This window comes from Phyllobates terribilis, unplaced genomic scaffold (assembly GCF_046119375.1).
Source record: "Phyllobates terribilis strain yellow unplaced genomic scaffold, ASM4611937v1 Scaffold_5__5_contigs__length_657084704, whole genome shotgun sequence".
Lineage (NCBI taxonomy): Eukaryota > Metazoa > Chordata > Amphibia > Anura > Dendrobatidae > Phyllobates > Phyllobates terribilis.
In genome coordinates this window covers 651,176,779-651,186,734 of record NW_027362765.1, presented here as the reverse complement: position 1 = coordinate 651,186,734, position 9,956 = coordinate 651,176,779, and the positions used below count along the sequence as shown (strand labels likewise).

Genomic DNA, 9,956 nt, shown 5'->3' with positions numbered 1-9,956 from the left:
TGTGAAGGACTTGACAGCTCAGACAGCAGCAAGAACCTTTCAAGCTTATTTCTGCAGGCCACATGGATATCCAGAACAGGTATTGACAGATCAGGGTCCTGCCTTTGAAGCGGAAATATTTCAAGAGTTCTGTAGCTTGTATGGATGCAAGAAAATTCGTACCACGCCTTATCATCCCCAAACTAACGGAATGTGCGAAAAAATGAATCACGTGGTAATAGAATTGCTGAAGACTCTACCTTTGGAAGACAGAAATAGATGGCCAGATAAATTACCAGATCTTATTGACATCTATAACAACATCCCAGTAAGCTCAACTAATTGTACCCCGGCATACTTGATGAGAGCGAGACCAGGAAAATTGCCAGTGGACTTTGAAATGGGCATTGTAGTTCCTGAGGAAGACCCCTCAAGTGCAGATTGGAATACTAGAAGAACAGAACAATACAAGAAAATACAGGAGTGTGTTGAAAAAAGTCTAGCAAAATCCAGAGAAAGACAAGAAACCAATTTCAATAAAAACACACAAGGAATCCCGTTAACCCCCGGAGAATTGGTTTTGAAAAGGAAAAAGAGACTTCATAAGCTAGATAATCAATGGGAAGAAGAACCATACACTGTATTACCATCCAATTTTGACAACCAGAAAACCTGTCTAATCAGCAAGGATAACGGAAAAACAACAGCAACAGTGTCCCGAGACCGCTTAAAGAAGTGTCCTCAACCCTTACAACAAAAAGAATATATCCCTTGTCCCATACCAGAAGAAGAGATGCCAAGGACAATTAAGACAATCTTAGGAGAGATTGGCCTCAAATAGAAGGAGCATACTTAATTCCCATGTTGACATTCCCACAACCAGTAGAAGGATCAAGAGAAGAAGAACCACCCGCTGTAGCCGAGCCAGGGAATCCTGCAATCGGAGTACCTGCCATTCCCACTAGGGGAGTGGGAAGACACTCCGGCATACCTGTGCTACGTAGACCAACACATGAGTCAGTAAGTAGTGTTCGCTCCACACCAGGCTTACGCACCAGTGGGATACCAGTTTTACGGAGATCATCACGTATTAATTTTGGACACCCACCACTCAGATACAGGGAGTAAACCATAACAAAAGGGAAATGTAAATAGGTTCAAAAATGTAAATATGTAGTTAAAGTCAGTATATAGAAGGGTGACGAATAGACCAAAACAGGTTACACCAGGTACACAACATAAAAAAGGGGGTGAGTAGAGTTGGCGTAAGAAGCTGTCTAGGGAGAGCAAAATCTTGGCCAATAGGTGACCCCAGGGCCAAAGGGCCTACAGTGCTTATGACCGGGAGAGGCCCCTGCAGTACCTAGGACCCTTGCGCCGAGGCACACATAGTAAATGTTTTGTTGTGTATTGTGAATTATTAAGTCTATTTGAATCTTTAAGCCTAAAGTGACTTTACCTGTTTGGATGTCTGAAACTTTTTGAATTTTTTTTTAAGAATGGACCGAAGCCACAGGACTGGTGGTGGCAAAAAGACTTTCCCTTTAACAGCCTGCAGCAGATTGACTAGCGTTGTATGGACTGGTTATCCGTTTTTCCCATTTTCCCTGGTTATTGTAAATTTTATTTTTGAGACTCTGTTCAAATTACAAATATAAATGTTAATGTTATGTTATCTTTGTTAAAAAAAAATGTTTCAGTCCTGGAGGACAGAAGTTAACTAGGGGGGAATGTGGCACCCCTGTGGGGGATTACCACAGGATCCGTAGGTGCAGGGAGAGATGTACACTTGGGCACACACAACACCTTCCACCCCAGGTCTGAGGGGAGGAGTCAGTTTCCAGGGAGACAGCAAAGTGGCAGTTAGTCTAGAGACAGGTGAAGGAGGAGGGAGACAGCTGTTGTCTGAGGACCAGTTAAGCCCTGAACTAGGAAACAGGTCTGTGTTGTGAAAGCGCCCTAGAGAGAGGGATGGAGGCTAGAAGGAGAAAGAAAGAGATAAAACTATTATCCCTTTAGCTCACCCGGACACCTGAGTCCGAGATTGCTATTAATTCAGGAATAGCATAGAAAACCCGGACAGATCAGGAGGATCTACTCACCCTGAAGAAGAAGGGGAAAGAGTTGCCAAACTTGACCAAGTATAGGACCCGGGGCCCAGAAAGAGAATTGGTAGCCCCAAGGAAAGGTCCTCATTGTCAGTTGTGGAGAAGGACCCCAAAGAAAGTAAAAGGTGGCAGGTTCAGCTTAAGGCAGGACTGATCCCAAACAACGCACACATTGTTAGAGGAGGCCTCACAAATCTCCAGGGTGAATAGCTCTACCTGCACCGAAAACCTGGTTACCCTCCTGAACTGTACCTGTTACTGGACATCAGTAAGAGAAAGGTACTAAAACAAAGACTTAATGTGTGTGTGTGCCTACTTTGACATTACTGCCTATAGCGTTCGTACAAGCCGTATGCCGATCACCTCAGCAACCATACACAGCGCTGGTAACCGATTTTACCAGTTACCACAGGAGGCGTCAGGACACAATACTCCCATCATCCTGACCCCCATCCCTTTACTGACGGTCCAGGGCACGGAACTGGGAACCGACCAAGCATGATCCCCACAGAAGTAACCCATTCATCCCGGTATCCGAGTACCCCTCCCCTGTCGACCGACTCACATGCTGCTTCTTTTTCTGCTCATGAAATTGAGTTAGGAAAAATTCTGATCATATGCACAGAACTTGCAAAATGTCATAGGAAATGCTGGGATAAGGTGTGCAATGCGTGTTTGGTCTATTTCTGCGCGGAAAAAAACAAAAATGCACCAAAAACGCAATGTGTGCACATAGCCTTAGATGTAACAACTAATAGGCTATCTTCACACACACTGTTTTTGCAGCATTTTTATTTTGCAGAAAGCAGCTGCTTTTTACAGTAGCAGCCCTGTGCCGAATCAGCTCTGGTGTCACTATCCTCGCTTCCAAACATATGAGGATGGGAGGGCATCGACTAGCAGCTGGGTCTGGAGGTGAAGAGGGGGATGATTTCTGCAGGGACAAGAGACTCCCTGATGTTACATAGAAGAGAGAAAAGAATTAAAGGGAATCTGTCCCCCTCTGGAAGTTATCAGACCTCTACTATGGCCATACAGGTTATAGAAAAGGAAATCTATGCATACCTGTATGGCCCATATTACAGCTCTGATTGCAGAAAAATCTGTTATTATAAACTTCGTTTTGCACAGGCCCCGGGACGCCAAGAAATCCCCGCCTATCTGTTTATTAATCCGCTAAATCCCCACCTATGTGCTTAGTTACCATATCCCCCCCCCCCCCCTCCCCTGCACAGGGCCCTGTGACAGGTCCTGGGACGTGCACTGTGCTCCCTGTCTTCCGGGCATGCACAAAGCGCCACTCACATAAAGTGCGCTTTGCTTCATCCCGGCCCCGTCTACCTGTGCACTGTGCCGCAGGAATCTATTGCGCAGGCACCGAGAGGTGGCAGTGACTCCCCGGCACCTGCGCAATAGAAACCTGCAGCGCAGAGCACAAGTAGACGGGGTCAGGATGAAGCAAAGCGCGCTGTATGTGAGCGGAGCTTTGCGCATGCCCGGAAGTCAGGGAGCACAGTGCACCTCACAGGGACATGTGACGTGCAGGGGAAGGGGTGGGGGATATGGTAACTAAGCATATAGGCAGGGATTTCTGGGATTACTTAGAAGATAGGCGGGGATTTCTGGGATTACTTAGAAGATAGGCGGGAATTTCTGGGATTACTTACAAGATAGGCGGGGATTTCTTCTCGTTTCCCGGACACAAAGCCTGTGCAAAACTGAGTTTATAAAACCAGATTTCTCTGCAATCAGACCTCTGCTATGGGCCATAAAGGTATGTATAGATTTACTTTTCTATCACCTGCATGCCCATAGTAGAGGTCTGATATCTCCCAGGGGGTGACAGGTTCCCATCAGACCTTTACTATGGGCCATACAGGTAATATAGAGTTACTTTTCTATCACCTGCATGCCCATATTACAGGTGTCATATCTCCCAGGGGGTGACAGGTTCCCTTTAACTGGGTAGGAAGGCAAAATGAGCAATTGTAGGTACACAGTGCTGTATAACATGATGACTGCAATATACTAACAGGATAAAAACTCTGATGGGAGGAGGAGCGCCTCTTTAAACATGTATGGTAGGCAAATCTCGAATGTAACCTGCACCCAAAATAACGCAGCAAAACCCACATTTTGAACCAGTGTTTTCACTGCTGAGCGATCATGGTGCAAAAACACTGTATAATGTAAGAGCCTAGTAATGAAATAGTCTCTTACATATACATCCATACCTAACTCAGACTGCAAAAGTATAGAGGGATATGAATAAATAGATGCAGATGAATAGCAATTCATATGTAAATAGCAAAACATTTTATCACAAACATCTGGGTAAAGTGCTAGTGCTATAAACAATTCTAATATGAAAGGAGTTAGGCTAGCTATTGCATAGTGGTACATTACATGATGGGACCACAAGAAAATGGCTGCCATTCTCCGGCCTTGAGGACAGATTTTTAAATGAGAAACTTTACCCAGGTTACTGTAACTAGGGCAACACAACGACGTCACTCTACCCATATATGGGCACTGCACATCAGAAAATGAAAGGGAGCTGACTAAGTGAAGGGGTGTGGCCAGGCAGCTAACGTTACCACCTGCATTCAGGAAAATAACGGAGACAGGAAGTGCAGGCAACAAAGAGGAGGTGCCGGTAACAAAGAGGAGGTGCCGGTAACAAAGAGGAGGTGCAGGTAACAAAGAGGAGGTGCAGGTAACAAAGAGGAGGTGCCGGTAACAAAGAGGAGGTGCCGGTAACAAAGAGGAGGTGCAGGTAACAAAGAGGAGGTGCAGGTAACGGGGCTTGTGCTACAGGAGGAGTGGAGCGTACCACACCGGGAGCAGAATAGGGGCTCGTCTGCGGGATGGACCACAGGCCACAGGGGGAGCAGAATGGGCGATGAAGTGCAGGAGCAGTGGGCTGTAGTGTCCTCAGGTTTGGAAGATGGCTCTCTGCCTCCATGTATGCCACAGCAGGAGGAGACTGTAGTGTCTGCATGATTTACCACTGAGAAGTGACCTTAGGTCTGTCTGTGATATATCACATGGGAAGCAGTGTGCTGGTGCAGCAGGAGTGGGATGCAGCGTCCTGTCTGTAGGATTGATGACGCAGGTGGAGTGGGATGCAGTGTCCTGTCTGTAGGATTGATGACGCAGGTGGAGTGGGATGCAGTGTCCTGTCTGTAGGATTGATGACGCAGGAGGACTGGGATGTAGCGTCCTGTCTGTAGGATTGATGACGCAGGAGGAGTGGGATGCAGTGTCCTGTCTGTAGGATTGATGATGCAGGAGGACTGGGATGTAGCGTCCTGTCTGTAGTATTGATGACGCAGGAGGAGTGGGATGCAGCGTCCTGTCTGTAGGATCGATGACGCAGGAGGAGTGGGATGCAGTGTCCTGTCTGTAGGATTGATGATGCAGGTGGAGTGGGATGCAGCGTCTTGTCTGTAGGATTGATGATGCAGTGTCCTGTCTGTAGGATTGATGAAGCACGAGGAGTGGGATGCAGCGTCTTGTCTGTAGGATTGATGACGCAGGTGGAGTGGGATGCAGCGTCTTGTCTGTAGGATTGATGATGCAGTGTCCTGTCTGTAGGATTGATGATGCAGGAGGACTGGGAGGTAGCGTCCTGTCTGTAGGATTGATGACGCAGGAGGAGTGGGATGCAGCATCCTGTCCGTAGGATCGATGATGCAGGAGGACTGGGATGCAGTGTCCTGTCTGTAGGATTGATGACGCAGGAGGAGTTGGATGCAGCGTCTTGTCTGTAGGATTGATGACGCAGGTGGAGTGGGATGCAGCGTCTTGTCTGTAGGATTGATGATGCAGTGTCCTGTCTGTAGGATTGATGACGCAGGTGGAGTGGGATGCAGCGTCTTGTCTGTAGGATTGATGATGCAGTGTCCTGTCTGTAGGATTGATGATGCAGGAGGACTGGGATGTAGCGTCCTGTCTGTAGGATTGATGACGCAGGAGGAGTGGGATGCAGCGTCTTGTCTGTAGGATTGATGACGCAGGAGGAGTGGGATGCAGTGTCCTGTCTGTAGGATTGATGACGCAGGAGGAGTGGGATGCAGCGTCTTGTCTGTAGGATTGATGATGAAGTGTCCTGTCTGTAGGATTGATGATGCAGGAGGACTGGGATGTAGCGTCCTGTCTGTAGGATTGATGACGCAGGAGGAGTGGGATGCAGTGTCCTGTCTGTAGGATTGATGATGCAGGAGGACTGGGATGTAGCGTCCTGTCTGTAGGATTGATGACGCAGGAGGAGTGGGATGCAGCGTCCTGTCTGTAGGATCGATGACGCAGGAGGAGTGGGATGCAGTGTCCTGTCTGTAGGATTAATGATGCAGGAGGACTGGGATGTAGCGTCCTGTCTGTAGGATTGATGACGCAGGAGGAGTGGGATGCAGCGTCCTGTCTGTAGGATCGATGACGCAGGAGGAGTGGGATGCAGTGTCCTGTCTGTAGGATTGATGACGCAGGAGGAGTGGGATGCAGCGTCTTGTCTGTAGGATTGATGACGCAGGAGGAGTGGGATGCAGCGTCTTGTCTGTAGGATTGATGATGCAGTGTCCTGTCTGTAGGATTGATGACGCAGGAGGACTGGGATGTAGCGTCCTGTCTGTAGGATTGATGACGCAGGAGGAGTGGGATGCAGCGTCCTGTCTGTAGGATCGATGACGCAGGAGGAGTGGGATGCAGTGTCCTGTCTGTAGGATTGATGATGCAGGAGGACTGGGATGTAGCGTCCTGTTTGTAGGATTGATGACGCAGGAGGAGTGGGATGCAGCGTCTTGTCTGTAGGATTGATGATGCAGTGTCCTGTCTGTAGGATTGATGACGCAGGTGGAGTGGGATGCAGCGTCTTGTCTGTAGGATTGTTGATGCAGTGTCCTGTCTGTAGGATTGATGACGCGGGTGGAGTGGGATGCAGCGTCTTGTCTGTAGGATTGGTGATGCAGTGTCCTGTCTGTAGGATTGATGATGCAGGAGGACTGGGATGTAGCGTCCTGTCTGTAGGATTGATGACGCAGGAGGAGTGGGATGCAGCGTCTTGTCTGTAGGATTGATGACGCAGGAGGAGTGGGATGCAGTGTCCTGTCTGTAGGATTGATGACGCAGGAGGAGTGGGATGCAGCGTCTTGTCTGTAGGATTGATGATGCAGTGTCCTGTCTGTAGAATTGATGATGCAGGAGGACTGGGATGTAGCGTCCTGTCTGTAGGATTGATGACGCAGGAGGAGTGGGATGCAGTGTCCTGTCTGTAAGATTGATGATGCAGGAGGACTGGGATGTAGCGTCCTGTCTGTAGGATTGATGACGCAGGAGGAGTGGGATGCAGCGTCCTGTCTGTAGGATCGATGACGCAGGAGGAGTGGGATGCAGCGTCTTGTCTGTAGGATTGATGATGCAGTGTCCTGTCTGTAGGATTGATGACGCAGGTGGAGTGGGATGCAGCGTCTTGTCTGTAGGATTGTTGATGCAGTGTCCTGTCTGTAGGATTGATGACGCGGGTGGAGTGGGATGTAGCGTCCTGTCTGTAGGATTGATGACGCAGGAGGAGTGGGATGCAGTGTCCTGTCTGTAGGATTGATGATGCAGGAGGACTGGGATGTAGCGTCCTGTCTGTAGGATTGATGACGCAGGAGGAGTGGGATGCAGCGTCCTGTCTGTAGGATCGATGACGCAGGAGGAGTGGGATGCAGTGTCCTGTCTGTAGGATTGATGACGCAGGAGGAGTGGGATGCAGCGTCTTGTCTGTAGGATTGATGATGCAGTGTCCTGTCTGTAGGATTGATGACGCAGGTGGAGTGGAATGCAGTGTCCTGTCTGTAGGATTGATGATGCAGGAGGAGTGGGATGCAGCGTCCTGTCTGTAGGATCGATGACGCAGGAGGAGTGGGATGCAGTGCCCTGTCTGTAGGATTGATGACGCTGGAGGAGTGGGATGCAGCATCTTGTCTGTAGGATTGATGATGCAGTGTCCTGTCTGTAGGATTGATGACGCAGGAGGAGTGGGATGCAGCGTCTTGTCTGTAGGATTGATGACGCAGGAGGAGTGGGATGCAGCGTCTTGTCTGTAGGATTGATGATGCAGTGTCCTGTCTGTAGGATTGATGATGCAGGAGGACTGGGATGTAGCGTCCTATCTGTAGGATTGATGACGCAGGATGAGTGGGATGCAGCGTCCTGTCTGTAGGATCGATGACGCAGGAGGAGTGGGATTCAGTGTCCTGTCTGTAGGATTGATGATGCAGAAGGACTGGGATGTAGCGTCCTGTCTGTAGAATTGATGACGCAGGAGGAGTGGGATGCAGCGTCTTGTCTGTAGGAATGATGATGCAGTGTCCTGTCTGTAGGATTGATGATGCAGGAGGACTGGGATGTAGCGTCCTGTCTGTAGGATTGATGACGCAGGAGGAGTGGGATGCAGCATCCTGTCTGTAGGATCGATGATGCAGGAGGACTGGGATGCAGTGTCCTGTCTGTAGGATTGATGACGCAGGAGGACTGGGATGCAGTGTCCTGTCTGTAGGATTGATGACGCAGGTGGAGTGGGATGCAGCGTCTTGTCTGTAGAATTTATGATGCAGTGTCCTGTCTGTAGGATTGATGAAGCAGGTGGAGTGGGATGCAGCGTCTTGTCTGTAGGATTGATCATGCAGTGTCCTGTCTGTAGGATTGATGATGCAGGAGGACTGGGATGTAGCGTCCTGTCTGTAGGATTGATGACGCAGGAGGAGTGGGATGCAGCATCCTGTCTGTAGGATCGATGATGCAGGAGGACTGGGATGCAGTGTCCTGTCTGTAGGATTGATGACGCAGGAGGAGTGGGATGCAGCGTCTTGTCTGTAGGATTGATGATGCAGTGTCCTGTCTGTAGGATTGATGATGCAGGAGGAGTGGGATGCAGCGTCTTGTCTGTAGGATTGGTGACGCAGGAGGAGTGGGATGCAGCGTCCTGTCTGTAGGATTGATGACGCAGGAGGAGTGGGATGCAGTGTCCTGTCTGTAGGATTGATGATGCAGGAGGACTGGGATGTAGCGTCCTGTCTGTAGGATTGATGACGCAGGAGGAGTGGGATGCAGCGTCTTGTCTGTAGGATTGATGATGCAGTGTCCTGTCCGTAGGATTGATGACGCAGGTGGAGTGGGATGCAGCGTCTTGTCTGTAGGATTGATGATGCAGTGTCCTGTCTGTAGGATTGATGACGCGGGTGGAGTGGGATGCAGCGTCTTGTCTGTAGGATTGGTGATGCAGTGTCCTGTCTGTAGGATTGATGATGCAGGAGGACTGGGATGTAGCGTCCTGTCTGTAGGATTGATGACGCAGGAGGAGTGGGATGCAGCGTCTTGTCTGTAGGATTGATGACGCAGGAGGAGTGGGATGCAGTGTCCTGTCTGTAGAATTGATGACGCAGGAGGAGTGGGATGCAGCGTCTTGTCTGTAGGATTGATGATGCAGTGTCCTGTCTGTAGAATTGATGATGCAGGAGGACTGGGATGTAGCGTCCTGTCTGTAGGATTGATGACGCAGGAGGAGTGGGATGCAGTGTCCTGTTTGTAAGATTGATGATGCAGGAGGACTGGGATGTAGCGTCCTGTCTGTAGGATTGATGACGCAGGAGGAGTGGGATGCAGCGTCCTGTCTGTAGGATCGATGACGCAGGAGGAGTGGGATGCAGCGTCTTGTCTGTAGGATTGACGATGCAGTGTCCTGTCTGTAGGATTGATGACGCAGGTGGAGTGGGATGCAGCGTCTTGTCTGTAGGATTGATGATGCAGTGTCCTGTCTGTAGGATTGATGACGCGGGTGGAGTGGGATGTAGCGTCCTGTCTGTAGGATTGATGACGCAGGAGGAG

The 9,956-nt window shown here is 49.5% G+C and overlaps 1 protein-coding gene across 1 annotated transcript in view; it reads left to right on the top strand.

The window, feature by feature from the left end:
- Positions 1 to 4,620: 4,620 nt before the first annotated feature.
- LOC141271681 (uncharacterized) overlaps positions 4,621 to 9,956 on the top strand; it is a 59,699-nt gene continuing 54,363 nt past the window's right edge. Inside the window, exon 1 of the mRNA XM_073681719.1 lies at positions 4,621 to 4,783. The gene's annotated coding sequence lies outside the window, so the exon portion shown is untranslated. The remainder of the gene's footprint in view (positions 4,784 to 9,956) is intronic.